Source organism: Somniosus microcephalus, chromosome 13, assembly GCF_052327205.1.
Source record: "Somniosus microcephalus isolate GS21.2 chromosome 13, FLI_Smic_1.0, whole genome shotgun sequence".
NCBI lineage: Eukaryota > Metazoa > Chordata > Chondrichthyes > Squaliformes > Somniosidae > Somniosus > Somniosus microcephalus.
The window spans coordinates 144,812,440-144,828,314 of NC_140999.1; the positions used below are offsets into that span (position 1 = coordinate 144,812,440).

Sequence of the window (15,875 nt, forward strand, 5' to 3'; positions counted from 1 at the left end):
GTTCCCTTTGGGGAACTGTATGAAGTGGTGGAAGGATTTATGGCCGTGATTAACGCTCATTCCGTGACCGTAACCATCTTTGAACCAGCCATTAGGGCGGTTAGTCCTATGGCGGGAGGGTTTTACGGGCTCCCACAAGCTATACAAGGAGGGGGGGCCACCCACACCCACGGACGCAAATACCCCACTGGATGTCAACCCAGAATTTAGAGCCGGAGCTCCGACTCCACTTGCCGGGACTGTCTGGAGCGGGGTTCGAAACCCTACCCTGATCTGGCCCAGCGGCGGGGATCCTACCGCTATGACAAACGCCCAATCCGATTAGCTACGTGAAATGGCAGCATAGGGCTCCAGTCACGGGGAGGGAAAAGGCGCAGGAAACGTATGGGTGTCACCTTTTGTGCGGAGTGGGCCTTTTGCGTAGCAGTAAGCATCCCCGCCGTTGGGCCAGAAGGAGTAGGGTTTTGAACCCCACTCCAGACAGTCCCGGCAAGTGGAGTCGAAGCTCCAACTTTAAATTCTGGGTGGACATCCAGCGGGATACTTGCGTCCGTGGGTGTTGGTGGCCCCCCCCCCCAGATGGGTTGTGGGAGCCCATAAAACCCTCCCGCCATAGGACTAACCACCCTAATGGCTGGTTCAAAGATGGTTACGGTCACGGAATGAGCGTTAATCACAGCCATAAATCCTTCCACCACTTCATACAGTTCCCCAAAGGGAATAGTGTGAGGATACGTGCGATGATGACCTCTTGCGCAATGCACCTCCTTGGACCCTCAGTCGCAGATGCGAGGGGGCAAGTCGTGCAAGTGTTAAATTTTTTATTTTATTGACATGTAAAATGTTGGCCCAATAATTCCCTTCCAAATGCGCTAGTACGGTCGGGGTACTTACGCATCTGGCCAGATGAAATGCCGGTTTTCAGCATGCACAGTGCATGTGGGGAAAACCAGCATTTCCTGTCCTCTGAACGAAGGGGTTCAGAGGCAGAACGCATGCGACTGCACAGGCAACGCGTGCGCAGTATAATTCGCCGCTTTCATTAATGCTTTCAGTGAGGTCCAGTCATTACAACTTACACATGAAAAAAGCATGGGTACAGTTGCTACAGAGGCTGCGGAGGAAGATATTTCTTATCGTGGAGCTTCTGAAAGTATGTATGTCTGTATATATTCCTTTGCGTGTTATGTATATATTCCTTTACTTATGTGTATGAATGTATTATTTAATTATGACTTTCAGAGAAAGTAACTTATTGGAAAATCATAATTAAAAACATACATTCATAGTAAAGGAATATAAAACATACATACATATACGTAAAGGAATATATGTGGACATACATACATAACTCATTCTCACATTCCATTCACACAGCCACAATTGCTCCTTCTACCTACCGTTCTGAAAACCCTTTAAAAAAAAAAAAAAAAATTTTAACTTTAAAACTTACTTAAAATTTCTTAAAATAACTTCCCTCCCTTTCCCAAACAAAAATATTGCATTTCAAAAGCTCCACGATAAAATATATCTTCCTCCGCAGCCAATGAACCACTTTACACTTGCTTTTTTTCAGTGTAACTTCTAAGGACTTAACCTCACGGATTTCATGAATGAAATCCACGAAGTTCACTGCGCAAGCGCTGCCTGTGCAGTCGCACGCGCTCGAGGTCTGGAAATGCCGGCGTTCCCCGCATGCGCTGTTCATGCTGAATGCCGGCATTTCCAACGGCCAGAAGCGTGAGTAAGCCGACCGCACTCACGCTTCTGGCCTGGAATTTCTGGCCCATTACCTCTGGCCACTTTGAATGTGCATCCACCGCAATTAAAAACATCGAGTCCATAAATGGACCAGCAAAATCAATGTGCACCCTTTGCCATGGAGATGAGGGCCACTCCCATGGATGTAGAGGGGCTTGTGGTGGGGCGTTTTGGACCTTCTGGCATCCTGTACAGCTCTTGGTCATCTCTTCGATTTCCCTATCGATTCCCGGCCACCACACAAACGCTCTGGCTATGTTCTTCATTTTTGCCCCTCCCAGATGACCCTCATGAAGCTCATTGAGCACTCTATCCTTCAATTTGGGTGGAATTACTACTCTGGATCCACACATCAAGGTTCCTCGGCACACTGACAGCTGCTCTCTTCTCGACAAGAATGCTGGCAACAGTGGTTTGCCATGTGCTGGCCATCCCTTCACTGTTAAATCATAGACCCTGGAGAGTGTCGGGTCATTTCGTGTTTCCTTTTCTATGTTTGCATTCGTCACAGGTAGACATTCGACTATGGTCAAGTGGAATATCTCCACAGGATCCACTGCAGGTGCTTCTTCCACCGTCGGCAACGGTAGGCGCGACAATCCATCAGCATTCCCATGCTGTTTAGTTCCTTTGTACTCGATGTCATATTGGTGTGCCCCTAGGAAAAGGGACCACCTCTGTAGCCGTTGTGCTGTCATTATCGGGACGCCCTTCTTAGGGTTGAAAATGGAGACAAGAGGTTGATGATCAGTTAGTAGAGTAAATTTCTGTCCGTGCAGGTAGTGATTGAACTTCTTCACCCCCCCACACCAGGCTGAGGGCCTCTCTGTCAATCTGGGCGTAGTTACGCTCAGCTGAAGTTAACGAGCGTGACACAAAAGCTATCGGCCTCTCTGAACCATCAAGGGATTTATGTGACAGTACCGCTCCAACGTTGTAGGGAGACGCATCACATGCCAATCTTATCGGTAGTGATGGGTTGTAGTGAGCCAATACTTCTCTTGAAGTGATCAGGCCTTTACACTTCTGAAAGGCCCGCTTACATTCATCGCTCCATTTCCATGCTACTCCAGTTTGTAGCAGGGCGTTCAGTGGGTGCAGAATTGTGGACAAATTCGGCAAAAACTTATGGTAGTAATTCACCAATCCGAGGAATGACCTCAGTTGCGACACATTTTCAGGCGCTGGAGCCTTAACTACCGCTTCAATTTTGTCAGGGGACTTATGTAACCCCTCTTCATCAATCACGTGGCCACAATACGATATTTGTTTCTTAAAAAACTCGCACTTGGGGCGATTGTCTCGTAGCCCATGTTCTCTTAGTCTAGTGAGCACCTGCTCTAGGTTGGCAAGGTGTTCACTGTCATTTTCACCTGTCACTAGGATGTCGTCCAAGTAACACTGAGTCCCCGGAATCCCTTGCAGGACTTGTTCCATCGCTCTTTGTCATATCGCCGGAGCTGATGCTACTCCGAATACCAGTCGATTATACTGGTAAAGACCTTTGTGAGTGTTTATCGTGAGATATTTCCTAGAGGATTCTTCAACCTCCATCTGCAAATATGCTTGCGCTAGGTCAATTTTTGTAAAACGTTTCCCTCCAGATAGTGAGGCGAAAATATCTTCTATCCTCGGAAGAGGATACTGTACTGTGTGAAGGACTGGGTTCAGTCACCTTGAAGTCCCCACAGCTGCGAACCTTCCTTGGCTCCTCAGACTTATTGTTTAACGTTTTCTTCATGACAGGAACGATGGGTGTCGCCCACTCGCTCCAGCCAACCTTAGATAACACGCCTGCATTCTCCAGATTCTCCAGCTCTGCCTCGACGGCTGGGCGAATTGCATACGGTACCGGTCTTGCTTTGAAAAACTTGGGAATTGCATTCTCTTCTATTTTTATCGAGGCGGTTACGCCTTTAAGAGTTCCCAGTCCTTGTTGAAATACCTCTTTAGCGTTAGCTAAGATTTTTGACAATCGTCCAGGTGTGACGTCGTCATCCTTTTTACCAGCCACAGTCAGTGCCTGAATGGGGTGCCAGTCTAAACCTATCTTTCTGATCCATTCACGTCTCAATAACGGTGGTCCAACATCTTGCAGTATGTACAGATACAATTTCTGTATTTCCTTGCCGTTGTATTCGACAGGCACCCTTATTTTCCCTCTGGGGTATACTTTCTGCCCCGTATATGTCTTCAAGACAATGGATGTGTCTTTCAAGGGTATGTGTGAGAATAGCCGCTCGTAGTCTCGTCGATTGATCACGGTCAGGGCTGATCCTGTATCCAATTCCATTTTGACTTGGGACCCTGCTATCTTGAGGGTGACCCAAATGGTTCGGTGATCCTCTTTTGCGATTACGTTGTGTAGTTTGAGACAGCTTAGTCTCTTGTTCCCGGATTCACTATCGCTCTTCTGGTCTTCGGAACTACTGTCCGTCATCTTTTGTACTTTCCTGTACTTTTCCTTAGTAGTCTTTTTGTTGTCGTTAGTCTTCTTCCTGGACCTGTAAACTCGTGCAATGTGTTCCATCTTTCCGCATTGCCTGCATGTTTTGTCCTTGAACCAGCAGTCCTTCTGGTCATGGGTTGTTCTGCCGCAGCGATAACATTTTTCAAATCCCCGTGTCATTTCATGGGTGCCGTATTCCTGTGGCTTTTGCTGTATTTCCGCAGCTCCCCTTGCTGCTGCTTCGTACGATACTGCCACGCTGAAAGCCTTATCTAGCGTCAGCTCTTTCTCCGAGAGTAACCTCTTCTGGGTTCCTTCACTCAGGAGTCCACAGACAAATTTGTCCCGTAGGGTATCTGCCAGTCCTGCTCTGAACTGGTAGTGCTTTGATAGCTTGCATAGTTCCGTAAGGTAATCAGCATTGCTCTCATCTTTATGCTGATTTCTCTTGTGGAATTTAAATCTTTCTGCTATCAGCAGCGGTGTAGGATTTAGGTGTTCCTGTAGGATATCAACAATTTCGTTAAAACTCTTCCCCATCGGTTTGACTGGAGTGATCAGGTTCCGCAATAAGCCGTACGTTCTTACGCCCATTAAGTTTAGTAGTACCGATGCCTTTTTCTCATCGGCTACTTCATTTGCCTTGCAATATACTTCGACTCTTTCCACATATGTGGTCCAGTCTTCTATTTCATTATCGAAGGCAGTGATATTGCCAGTCTTCGGCATCTTGGAGATCTAAGATGGCAACTCCCACGCTTTGCCTTCTTCCCCGCTGGATTAAGATGGTGCCTCCCGCGCTTTCTGCCTTTTCCGCTGCTGCCAGCGCTGTTGCTGGTGTTTTTATGCCTTGATGGTGATGCCCTATGGTCTTCGCGCACTTCCCCCCACGCTGCTGCCAACGCCGCTCTCCGCGGCCCCCGTGGCAAACTGCAGCTCCTCGCGGTTTTCTGCGCTTCTAACTTCTTTTTCCTTTATTTTAATTACTGTTCCCGTCGTCAGGGCAGACCCTATGGGACACTTCCCTCCCTCTTCTCGGGTCTGTACGCTGCCCGGCTTCGTAGCACCGGCCGCGCCCTGTGTGCTCCACCCTCTCTCTCTCGCTCCTCTTTCCCGACAACGCTGCTCGGCCCCGTTGAAAAGCCACCCGATCGAGCTCTAGCCCGCCGCAGCCCAGGAAGGATCAGCGTACTACCTGCCACCAGCCCGATTAGCTGGAACACCATAGACTGGAGAACCAAGCCCAGCTTTCGACAGCCTCTCCTGCAAATCTTCGAATTCGATGAATCAGAGGGCGCTTGCCCACGGTCGATGCCCGTTTCCTCTATGTTTTTTTTCTTTTTGGATTTCTTCCTTCTGGCTTCGACCTCCAATAACTTCGCTTCAGGGATGGATCCCCGTGAGGTGGTGCAGAACTGTAGGTAAGTTCGGATCTGTTCGTCGCCAATGTAATGTCCGTGTGCAATTGAGACAGACTGCAGAAGTTGGTTATAACAGGTGTTTACTGAATGGAGACAAAACTGGAACTACTATACAAAGTTACTACACAGGCTTATATACAGGGGTGGTCACTACTGGTACTGCAGTATACAGGGGCTGCAGAATATAGTTCCTTCTTCAAGGTACATACACTACAACCTCCTCATTATCTATTTCTATCTCATCCAGTATCCCACCAACTTGCTCATTTACCATAGCTTTGTCAAAGTCCTCTTCCTTGGTAAACACTGACACAAAGTTCTCATTTACTACCTCAGCCATGCCTTCTGTCTCCACAAATAGATATAGGGTGGATAAAGGGGAACCAGTGGATGTAGTGTATTTGGACTTCCAAAAGGCATTTGACAAGGTTCCACACAAAAGATTACTGATCAAGATAAAAAATCACGGGATTGGGGGTAATATACTGGCATGGGTGGAATATTGGCTATCTAACAGAAAACAAAGAGTTGGGATAAATGGTTCATTCTCGGGCTGGCAATCAGTAACTAGTGGTGTTCCGCAGGGGTCAGTGCTGGGACCCCAACTCTTTACAATCTATATTAACGATTTGGAGGAAGGGACCGAGTGCAACATATCCAAGTTTGCCGATGATACAAAGATGGGAGGGAAAGCAGTGAGTGAGGAGGACATAAAAAACCTGCAAAAGGACATAGACAGGCTAAGTGAGTGGGCAGAGATTTGGCAGATGCAATATAATGTTGGAAAGTGTGAGGTTATGCACTTTGGCAGAAAAAATCAAAGAGCAAGTTATTATCTAAATGGAGAGAAACTGCAAAGTGCTACAGTACAAAGGGATCTGGGGGTCCTGGTGCATGAAACACAAAAAGTTAGTATGCAGGTGCAGCAGGTGATCAGGAAGGCCAATGGAATCTTGGCTTTTATTGCAAGGGGGATGGAGTATAAAAACAGGGAAGTCTTGCTGCAGTTATACAGGGTATTGGTGAGGCCACACCTGGAATACTGCGTGCAGTTTTGGTTTCCATATTTAAGAAAAGATATACTTGCTCTCGAGGCGGTTCAGAGAAGGTTCACTTGGTTGATTCCAGAGATGAGGGGGTTGACGTATGAGGAAAGGTTGAGTAGGTTGGGACTCTACTCATTGGAGTTCAGAAGAATGAGAGGTGATCTTATCGAAACATATAAGATTGTAAGGGGGCTTGATCGGGTGGATGCGGTGAGGATGTTTCCACTGATGGGTGAGACTAGAACTAGGGGGCATAATCTTAGAATAAGGGGCTGCTCTTTCAAAACTGAGATGAGGAGAAACTTCTTCACTCAGAGGGTAGTAAATCTATGGAATTCGCTACCCCAGAGAGCTGTGGAAGCTGCAACATTAAATAAATTTAAAATGGAGATAGACATTTTCCTAGCAGATAAGAGAATTAGGGGTTACGGGGAGAGGGCAGGGAAGTGGACGTGAGTCTAGATTCAGATCAGCCATGATCCTATTGAATGGCGGAGCATGCCCGAGGGGCCGTATGGCCTACTCCTGCTCCTATTTCTTATGTTCTTATGTTCTGCTCTCCATTTTGGTCCGTAATCGGCCTCACTGCTCCTCTGACAACCCTTTTACTGTTAATATGCCTACAGAAGACCTTTGGATTCCTCTTTATGTTAGCAGCCAATCTATTCTCATACTGTCTCTTTGCCCCTCTTATTTCCTTTTTAAATTCTCCTCTGTACGTTTTATATTCAGCCTCATTCTCCCTTGTATTATCAAGCTGACATCTGTCATACGCCCCCTTTTTTCTGCTTCATGCTACTCTCCAACTCCTTCACCATCCAGGGAGCTCTGGCTTTGGTTGCCCTCCCTTTCCATCGTGTAGGAATGTACCTCAAGTGTACCCGAACCATCTCCTCTTTAAAGGCCACCCATTGCTCCATTACATTTTACCTGCTAGTCTTTGACTCCAATTCACCCGGGCCAGATCCCTCATTAATTCGCTGAAATTAGCCCTCTTTCAGTTAAGTATTTTTATTCTAGATTGTTCCATGTCCTTCTCCATAACTAATCTAAACCTTACAATACTATGATCCCTATTCCCGAGATGCACCTCCACTGTGACATTCTCCACTTGATCCACTTCATTCCCCAGGACTAGATCCAGCAATGGCTCCTTCCTCATTGTGCAGGAAACATACTGATCAAGAAAATTCTCCTGAACTCTCTTCAAAAATTCCTCTCCCCCCCCCCCCCTGCCCTTAATACAATTACTATCCCAGTCTCTAGTGAGGTAGCTAAAGTCTCGCATTATCACTACTCTATTGTTGTTGCACCTCTCAGTCATGTCTTTCCAATTCTGCTCCTCTATCTCCAACCCACAGGTTGGCCCATAAATACACCAGGCAGTGTAATAGCTCCTCTATTGTTTCTCAACTCCAACCAAATAGATTCTGTCTTTGACCCCTCAAGGACCTTCTCACTTTCTAGCACTGGAATATTTCCCTTAATCTAAACTGCTACCCTTCCTCCCTTTTTCCCTTCCCTCTCTTTCCTGAATACCTTGTACCCAGTAATATTAATCATCCAATCCTCCCCTTTTTGAGCCAGGTCTCCGTTATCGCCACTACACCATATTCCCATGCGGCTATTTGCGCCTGCAGCTCACCAACCTTATGAACCACACTTTGTACATTTACACACTTAGAACTCTTCTAACTAGAACCGTCTCTCCCAGTCCCCTGTGCACCTTGTTTCTACTTTTTAATACTACATCCTGGTGCCCAACCACCTGGTTAATTCGTTTAAACCCACCCCAACAGCACTCGTCAATGTGCCCGCAAGGATATTGGTCCCAGCTCAGTTCAGGTGCAACCTGTCCGTGTTGAACAGCTCACTCCTGCCACAGAACTGGTCCCAATGTCCCAGGAATCTGAAGCCCTCTCTCCTGCACCATGTCTCTAGCTATGCATTAACCTTCCATATCTTCCTATTTCTACTCTCACGTGCACATCCTGGCACTGGGAGTAATCCAGAGATTACCATCTTTGAGGTCCTGCTTTTTAACTTCCTCCCTGGCTCCTTAAATTCTGACTACGGGACCTCAGCCCTCTTTGTCCCTATGTCGTTGGTTCTGACATGGACCACGACTTCTTGCTCTTGCCCTTCCCCAGGAGAATGTTCTGCACCCTCTCCATGATGTCCCTTACCCTAGCAGCAGGCAGGCAACATACCATACGGGTCTCACATCGACAGTAGCAGAACTGCCTGTCCGTCCCCCTGACTGTCGAATCCGCAATTACTACTGCATTCCTACACTTTCCAGTAGCCCTTGTGCAGTCCTTTGGCTCATGGTGCCAGGCTCGGCATTGCACTTCTTTGAGCTATCGTCACCCTCACCAGTAACCAATGGTGAATATCGGTTTGAGAGCACCACACTCCCGGAGGATACCTGCACTGCCTGCCTCGTCCCACCCTTGTGAGTGGCCACCCACTTGCCATTCTGAATTCCATCTGGCTGAGCAGTGTCCACATCCTGGAACCTGCGGTCCAGGACACACTCATCCACCCATATGTCCTGCAGCGAATCCAGCTGCCCCTCAAGTTCAGAAACCCTCAGCGTGAGTTCGAGCAGCTGGAGGCATTTCCTGCAAACATGGGCCTCCGGGACTCATGCAGAATCCTGAAGTTCCCACATGGCACAGGAATTGCAGGCTACGGGTCATAGCTGTCCCTCCATTCTAATTAGAATCTTAAAATAATCTACTTAGAAACAAGGTGATTTATAGAAGTGCTGTTAACTATGTCTAAACTACACTGCAATTTTTATATTCGCTCCTCATACCAAACTAGCCAAAGACTAAATTATTTACCCAAGCTTAACAGGAACCACCGAGTTACCAAATACAAAGAACATAAATTTTGGATACTTAATTTAGAATTCTTGGCTGCACTCATTCTTTTGAGCTGGATGTGAGAAACCGCCTTCCTCCTCTCCACCGGATTTTTATTATCACCTCATTCCCAGCTTCCACTCTGCTTGTGATCCACTCCGATTGTGTTTTACCCAGCTCTGTCTCCCTGACTCTGATTATATTTAATACTGTAGGAGTGCTTGAACTCCTAACGAAAGTACTGAGACTGAAACTAGCAGTTAACCAAACGTGGTTTAATGCACTAGTAAAAGTTACAAACAAAAACGCAGGAGAAACTCTATACAGGTCTGTACACCAACTGGTTCCACGGCGACAGAGAGGGAACGCCTCTCCCCTCTGACGTCATGACGTCATCACGTTTCCTGCCGTTGGGAACGTCACGTGACCTGCGTGATGACATCATCGCGCTGGATCGCCATTTTACCGAACCTGCGCTGTTTATACAGAGCAAACACTTAAAGGTAACAAGCCCCTGTTAAAGGCAATTATATACATTACTGCAAGAGTCTCTTGGTGGCTTTGCCACATACGCCCCCCCCAGAATTGTCTTTAATAAGGAAAGTCAATCGCAGAGGAGGTCGGACAAGCCTGTTTGAACGACTCCTAAATTCCCGGAGAGGAAAACGCTGAGCAACTGGTGAGCTGGAGGGGATAGCGGCCTGGTCAGGTGCGGCAGCAGCCGGCGGTCGACGCCTACGTGGTGGCTGAGCGGGCTCGACTGGCTGTTCAAGGTCCAAGTGCGCGGGCTTGAGGCGATCGACGGAGATGTGGTCCAGCCTGCCCCCGAGGTCGACCAAAAAGGTCTTAGCCCCTGTCTGTAAAACCCGGAAAGGACCCGTATACGGAGGCTGGAGTGGGCTGCGATGGGCGTCTTGACGAACGAACACGAATTTGGCCTTCATCAACTCCACTGGAATGTGGGAGGCAGGAAAACCGTGTTGCAACGTCGGAACTTGCCGGAAGCACTGGGCCACTTCCCGGTGGGCTTCCCGCTGAGTGGCTGCGGATCATGGCTGTGTAGGGGATGGCAGGAATTCGCCTGGTACCCGGAGCGGCTGGCCGTAAACCATTTCCGCGGCCGAAGCCTGCAGGTCCTCCTTTGGCGCTGTGCGCAACCCCAGCATAACCCAAGGCAGTTTATCTACCCATGCCGTGTCCAGGAGGCTGGCCCTGAGCGACGCCTTCAATGAACGATGAAAACGCTCACAGAGCCCATTCGCTTGCGGGTGGTAGGCCGTGGTACGATGGAGTTTGGTGCCTAAGGCTGAGGCCACCGCATTCCAAAGCTCAGATGAGAATTGTGGACCACGGTCGGACGAAATATCCATCGGAACCCCAAAGCATGCTACCCATGACGAGATAAAGGCTCGAGCGACATCTGCAGAGGTGGTAGACGTCAGGGGAACCACCTCTGGCCATCTCGTGGTGCGATCTACCATCGTCAGAAGGTGTGTGAAACCCCGCGATGGCGGGAGTGGCCCCACAAGGTCGACGTGGACGTGGTTGAACCGACGTTCCGGTACCTCGAAGGTGGCCAAGGGGGCCCTGACGTGTCGTTGTACTTTGGCTCGTTGACAAACCACACATGTGTTCGCCCAGTCGCAGATGTCCTTGCGCATCCCTCTCCAGATGAATTTGGATGCTAGCAACTTCTGCGATGCCCTCACACCAGGATGCGAAAGTCCGTGTATGGCATCGAAAACTTTCCGACGCCAGGTGGACGGAACAATCGGACAGGGGTCTCCCAAGGAGACGTCACAGAGTAAAGTGATGCCCGCCGAATGGAACAGCACATCCTTCGGTTGAAGGCTGGCGGAGTCAGAACGAAAGGCTTGAGTGTCCGGGTCGGCAGCTTGGTCGGCCGCCATTCTCGCATAATCGATCCCCAACTGCACGGCTTGGACGGTGGTGCGGGAAAGGCAATCCGCTACCACGTTGTCCTTGCCGGCCACGTGCCGGATGTCGGTGGTAAATTCAGAAATAAATGTAAGCTGTCGCTGCTGTCGAGCCGACCACGGTTCAGCAGTCTTGGCCATCGCGAATGTCAGCGGTTTGTGGTCGACAAACGCAGTGAAGTGGTGCCCTTCGAGCAGAAAACGAAAATGGCGAATGGCCAAAAACAACGGCAACAGCTCCCTGTCAAAGGTATTGTACTGGCGTTCGTGCCGTCGCAGCTGGCGGCTAAAAAATGCCAGTGGTTGCCACGTGCCGTCGACCCATTGCTCTTGGATGGCCCCTATGGCGTAGTCCGACGCGTCAGTCGTGAGAACGATGGTGGCTACTGGCAGGGGGTGTGCCAACATTGTCGCATTCGTGAGGGCGGTCTTCGTGTCCCCGAAAGCGCGGTCCATTTCCGGCGTCCAAACTACGGGCTCCTTTCCCGGCTTCCCTCTGAGGGCCTCGTAGAGCGGTCGCATGAGCTGTGCAGCCCTGGGAACAAAACGATGGTAAAAATTTACCATACCCAGGAACTCCTGGAGTGCCTTCATGGACTGCGGCCATGGGAATGCGGCGATCACCTCCACCTTAGCCCGAAGCGGCATTGCCCCCTCTGAAGTGATGCGGTGGCCTAAGAAGTCGATTTGCTGCAGGCCGAACTGGCATTTGGCCGAGTTGACAATGAGGCCGTGCTGCTGAAGGCGATGAAAGAGAATGCGCAGATGCTTGAGATGGTCCTCCTTTGTGGCGCTGGCGATCAGTATGTCATCCAGATAGACGAACAAAAATTTGAGATCCCGCAGCACCGAATCCATTAGGCGTTGGAATGCCTGCGCCGCGTTTTTAAGTCCAAAAGGCATGCAGAGGAACTCAAACAGGCCAAAAGGGGTGATGACTGCTGTCTTTTGGACGTCCTGGGGATGCACCGGTACCTGATGGTACCCACGGACGAGGTCGACCTTGGAGAAGATCGAATTCCCCGCCAAATGTGCGGAGAAATCCTGTATGTGTGGTATGGGGTACCGGTTGGGGGTCGTGACATCATTGAGGCGGTGGTAGTTGCCGCAGGGCCACCATCCACCCCCGGGCTTAGGGACGATGTGGAGAGGTGAGGACCAGGGACTATTCGACCAATGAATAATCCCCAACTTTTCCATGGCGGCAAACTCCGCCTTAGCAGCCATGAGCTTGCTGGGCTCTAGCCGCCGTGCCCTGGCATAGACGGGAGAGCCGGTCGTCGTTATATGGTGCTCCACTCTATGTTTGGCGGTCGAAGCCGAGAAGGTGGGCTTAGTCAGCTCTGGAAAGTCCCCGAGGAGGCAGGAGAAAACGTTGGGGGGTGGCCGAGCGCAGGAGACCGAGTGCGGTGCGACCGTGCCGCGCGCACAGGGAATACAGTCGAACGTGGTGGCGTGAACGAGCCGATGATTTTTTAAATCAACCAACAGGCCATTGGTGCTTAAAAAGTCAGCGCCTAGGAGTGCCTGTGAAATTTTGGCGGTGACAAAGTCCCATATAAAGCGTTGGCCACTGAAGCAGACCTGGACCCGCCGTGTCCCGCAAGTACGAATCGCACCCCCGTTGGCAGCTTGGAGGGGAGAACCGCGCCTGCCGGACCGAAGGTCGAGGACTGACGCGGGAAGGATGCTGCACTGCGCCCCTGTGTTGCACAAAAAACGACGGCCCGAGATGGAGTCGGTTAAATAGTTTCCCAGAATCGCCGATCGCCATCGTGGCCGCGGGGCATGCCCCGGAGTCGGTGTTCTTGACGCGCAGTTGCTTGTTCGGTGTTTTGGGCACGAAACTGCAAGGCGGATGGCAGCTTCTGGCCTTCACGCCAAACCGAGCGTGGTAATAACAGAAACCGGTTGTTGGAGGCGTCGAGGCAGGGCCCTTTGGGGCGGGGCGTCTCACGACAGCGCAGTTTTGTTGTCGGACTGCGTATATTTTATCCGCCTCTTCGGCGAGCGCTATGCAATCCCCGGCGTCCGATCTGGCGAGGGCCGCCTGCACCTGTTCGAGCAGTTGACTGAGGAACAGTTCGCGGAACAGGAAACATTGTGGTTCAGACCCCAGGAGTGTAAGCATCTGGCTCATCAACTCCAAAGGTTTGGAGTCTCCTAACCCGGGCAGCGTGAGTAGGCGGTGTGCACGCTCTGCCTTCGTAAGGCCGAATACCTGCATTAGCCGTGCCTTAATGGCTACATACTTGTCGGTGGCCGGGGGGTTCTCCAGTAGGCTGATGATCCTTGACGCCGTCGAGCTGTCGAGTGCAGAGACCACGTAAAGATAACGGGTCTGATCCTGCACGACGTTGCGGAGCTCGAACTGCGCCTCCGCTTGTACGAACCAGGAGGCGCCTGTCGTTCCCAAATTTGGGGGAGCTTCAAAGCCACTGCATTGGCTTCCATCATGGCCCTGCGTTCCGTTTCCGCCGCGAAGAACGTCCGCGAGGATTCGGGGTCACCAATGTAGGAGTGCTTGAACTCCTAACGAAAGTACTGAGACTGAAACTAGCAGTTAACCAAATGTGGTTTAATGCACTAGTAAAAGTTACAAACAAAAACGCAGGAGAAACTCTATACAGGTCTGTACACCAACTGGTTCCACGAGAACAGAGAGGGAATGCCTCTCCCCTCTGACGTCATGATGTCATCATGTTTCCCGCCATTGGGAATGTCACGTGACCTGCGTGATGATGTCATCGCGCTGGATCGCCATTTTACCGAACCCGCGCTGCTTATACAGAGCAAACACTTAAAGGTACAGAGCAAACACTTAAAGGTAACAAGCCCCTGTTAAAGGCAATTATATACATTACTGCAAGAGTCTCTTGGTGGCTTTGCCACAATATCATTATATTTTTCATTAATAGTGTTTGATTCAATTTCTCTAGTGTTACCTTGTGCTTTTCTGCCCTTTCCCCTATTTCTAAGGACTAAACTCACTCACACTGTCAGCTGCCAACTCCAGCTCCTGCCCACGGTAACAACTGATGAATTGTAACCAGGGGCTAAAACCTGTCTCCAGGTGACATCACAAAGGAGCCAGGAGCCAATCACACAGCAGCCAGCGCAGGCCCCGCCTACTGGTGGTATGACAGGGTCACATGGCCAGGCTCTGCTCCTGGTGCAGTCTCACTGGACTGGAGCACAGGTTGCAGCATCTGCCCATTAGTGTTACGGCACTGTCTCCGAACCCAGCTCTCGCCTAACGACATCCCAGGCAGGGAGCACAGCCTCCCGTCATTAGTCTTCATGAATCCTGTCTACCGACCTTGTAATGTGAAATCTTATTATCCAATGCCCGCCCCACCACTCGTCCACCTCTTCCGTCATCGAACCGAAGATCTGGCCAGCTGATTGCAGCAGGATGCGGTAAAGAGATGTTCTGCTGTTAATGGAGGAAAATGTCCCAAGGGCAGGGTTGGTGCATTTAGATATATGAGTGGGGTACTGCAAGAATCGATGCTTGGGCCTCAGCTATTCTACATCAATGATTTGGATGAGGGGACTAAATGTAACATTTCTAAATTTGCTGATGATACAAAGCTAGGTGGCAGTGGCAGTTGTGAAGAGGATGTGAAGAGGCTTCAAGGGGATCTCGACAGGCTCAGTGAGTGGGCGAGAACATGGCAGATGGAATATAGTGTGGATAAATGTGAAGTTATCCACTTTGGTAGAAAAAACAGAAAGGCAGAGCATTTGCTAAATGGTGAAAGATTGGTGAATGCAGATGCTCAAAGGAACCTGGGTGTCCTTGTACATGAGCCACTGAAAGTGAATGTGCAGGTGCAGCAAACCATTAGGAAGGCAAATGCTATGCTGGCCTTCATTACAAGAGGATTTGAGTACAGGAGTAAAGAAGTCTTACTCCAATTATATAGGGTCTTGGTGAGACCACACCTGGAGTACTGTGTACAATTTTGGTCTCCTTAACTAAGGAAGGATATACTTGCCATAGAGGGAGTGCAACGAAGGTTCATGAGATTGATTCCTGGGATGCCGGGACTGTCGTATGAGAAGAGATTGAGTAAACTAGGCCTGTATTCTCTTGGATTCAGAAGAATGAGAGGGGATCTCATTGAAGCATACAAAATTATTACAGGGCTTGATAGGGTGAATGCTGGGAGAATGTTTCCATTAGCTGGGGAGTCTAGAACCAGGGGCCACAGCCTCAGGATAAAGGGTAGGACATTCAGGACTGAGATGAGAAGAAATTTCTTCACACAGAGGGTGGTGAATCTTTGGAATTCTCTACCCCAGAGGATGGTGGAGGCTCAGTCATTGGATATATTCAAAACAGAAATCGATAGATTTCTGACTAGTAAGGGCATCAAGGGATATGG

The 15,875-nt window shown here is 49.7% G+C and overlaps 1 long non-coding RNA gene across 1 annotated transcript in view; it reads right to left on the bottom strand.

Moving 5' to 3' along the window:
* Positions 1-14,512, bottom strand: part of LOC147108639 (uncharacterized) — a 28,894-nt gene extending 14,382 nt beyond the window's left edge. The window contains exon 1 of the long non-coding RNA XR_015080728.1: positions 14,480-14,512. This is a non-coding gene — a long non-coding RNA (uncharacterized LOC147108639). The remainder of the gene's footprint in view (positions 1-14,479) is intronic.
* Between the last annotated feature and the right edge of the window lie 1,363 nt (positions 14,513-15,875).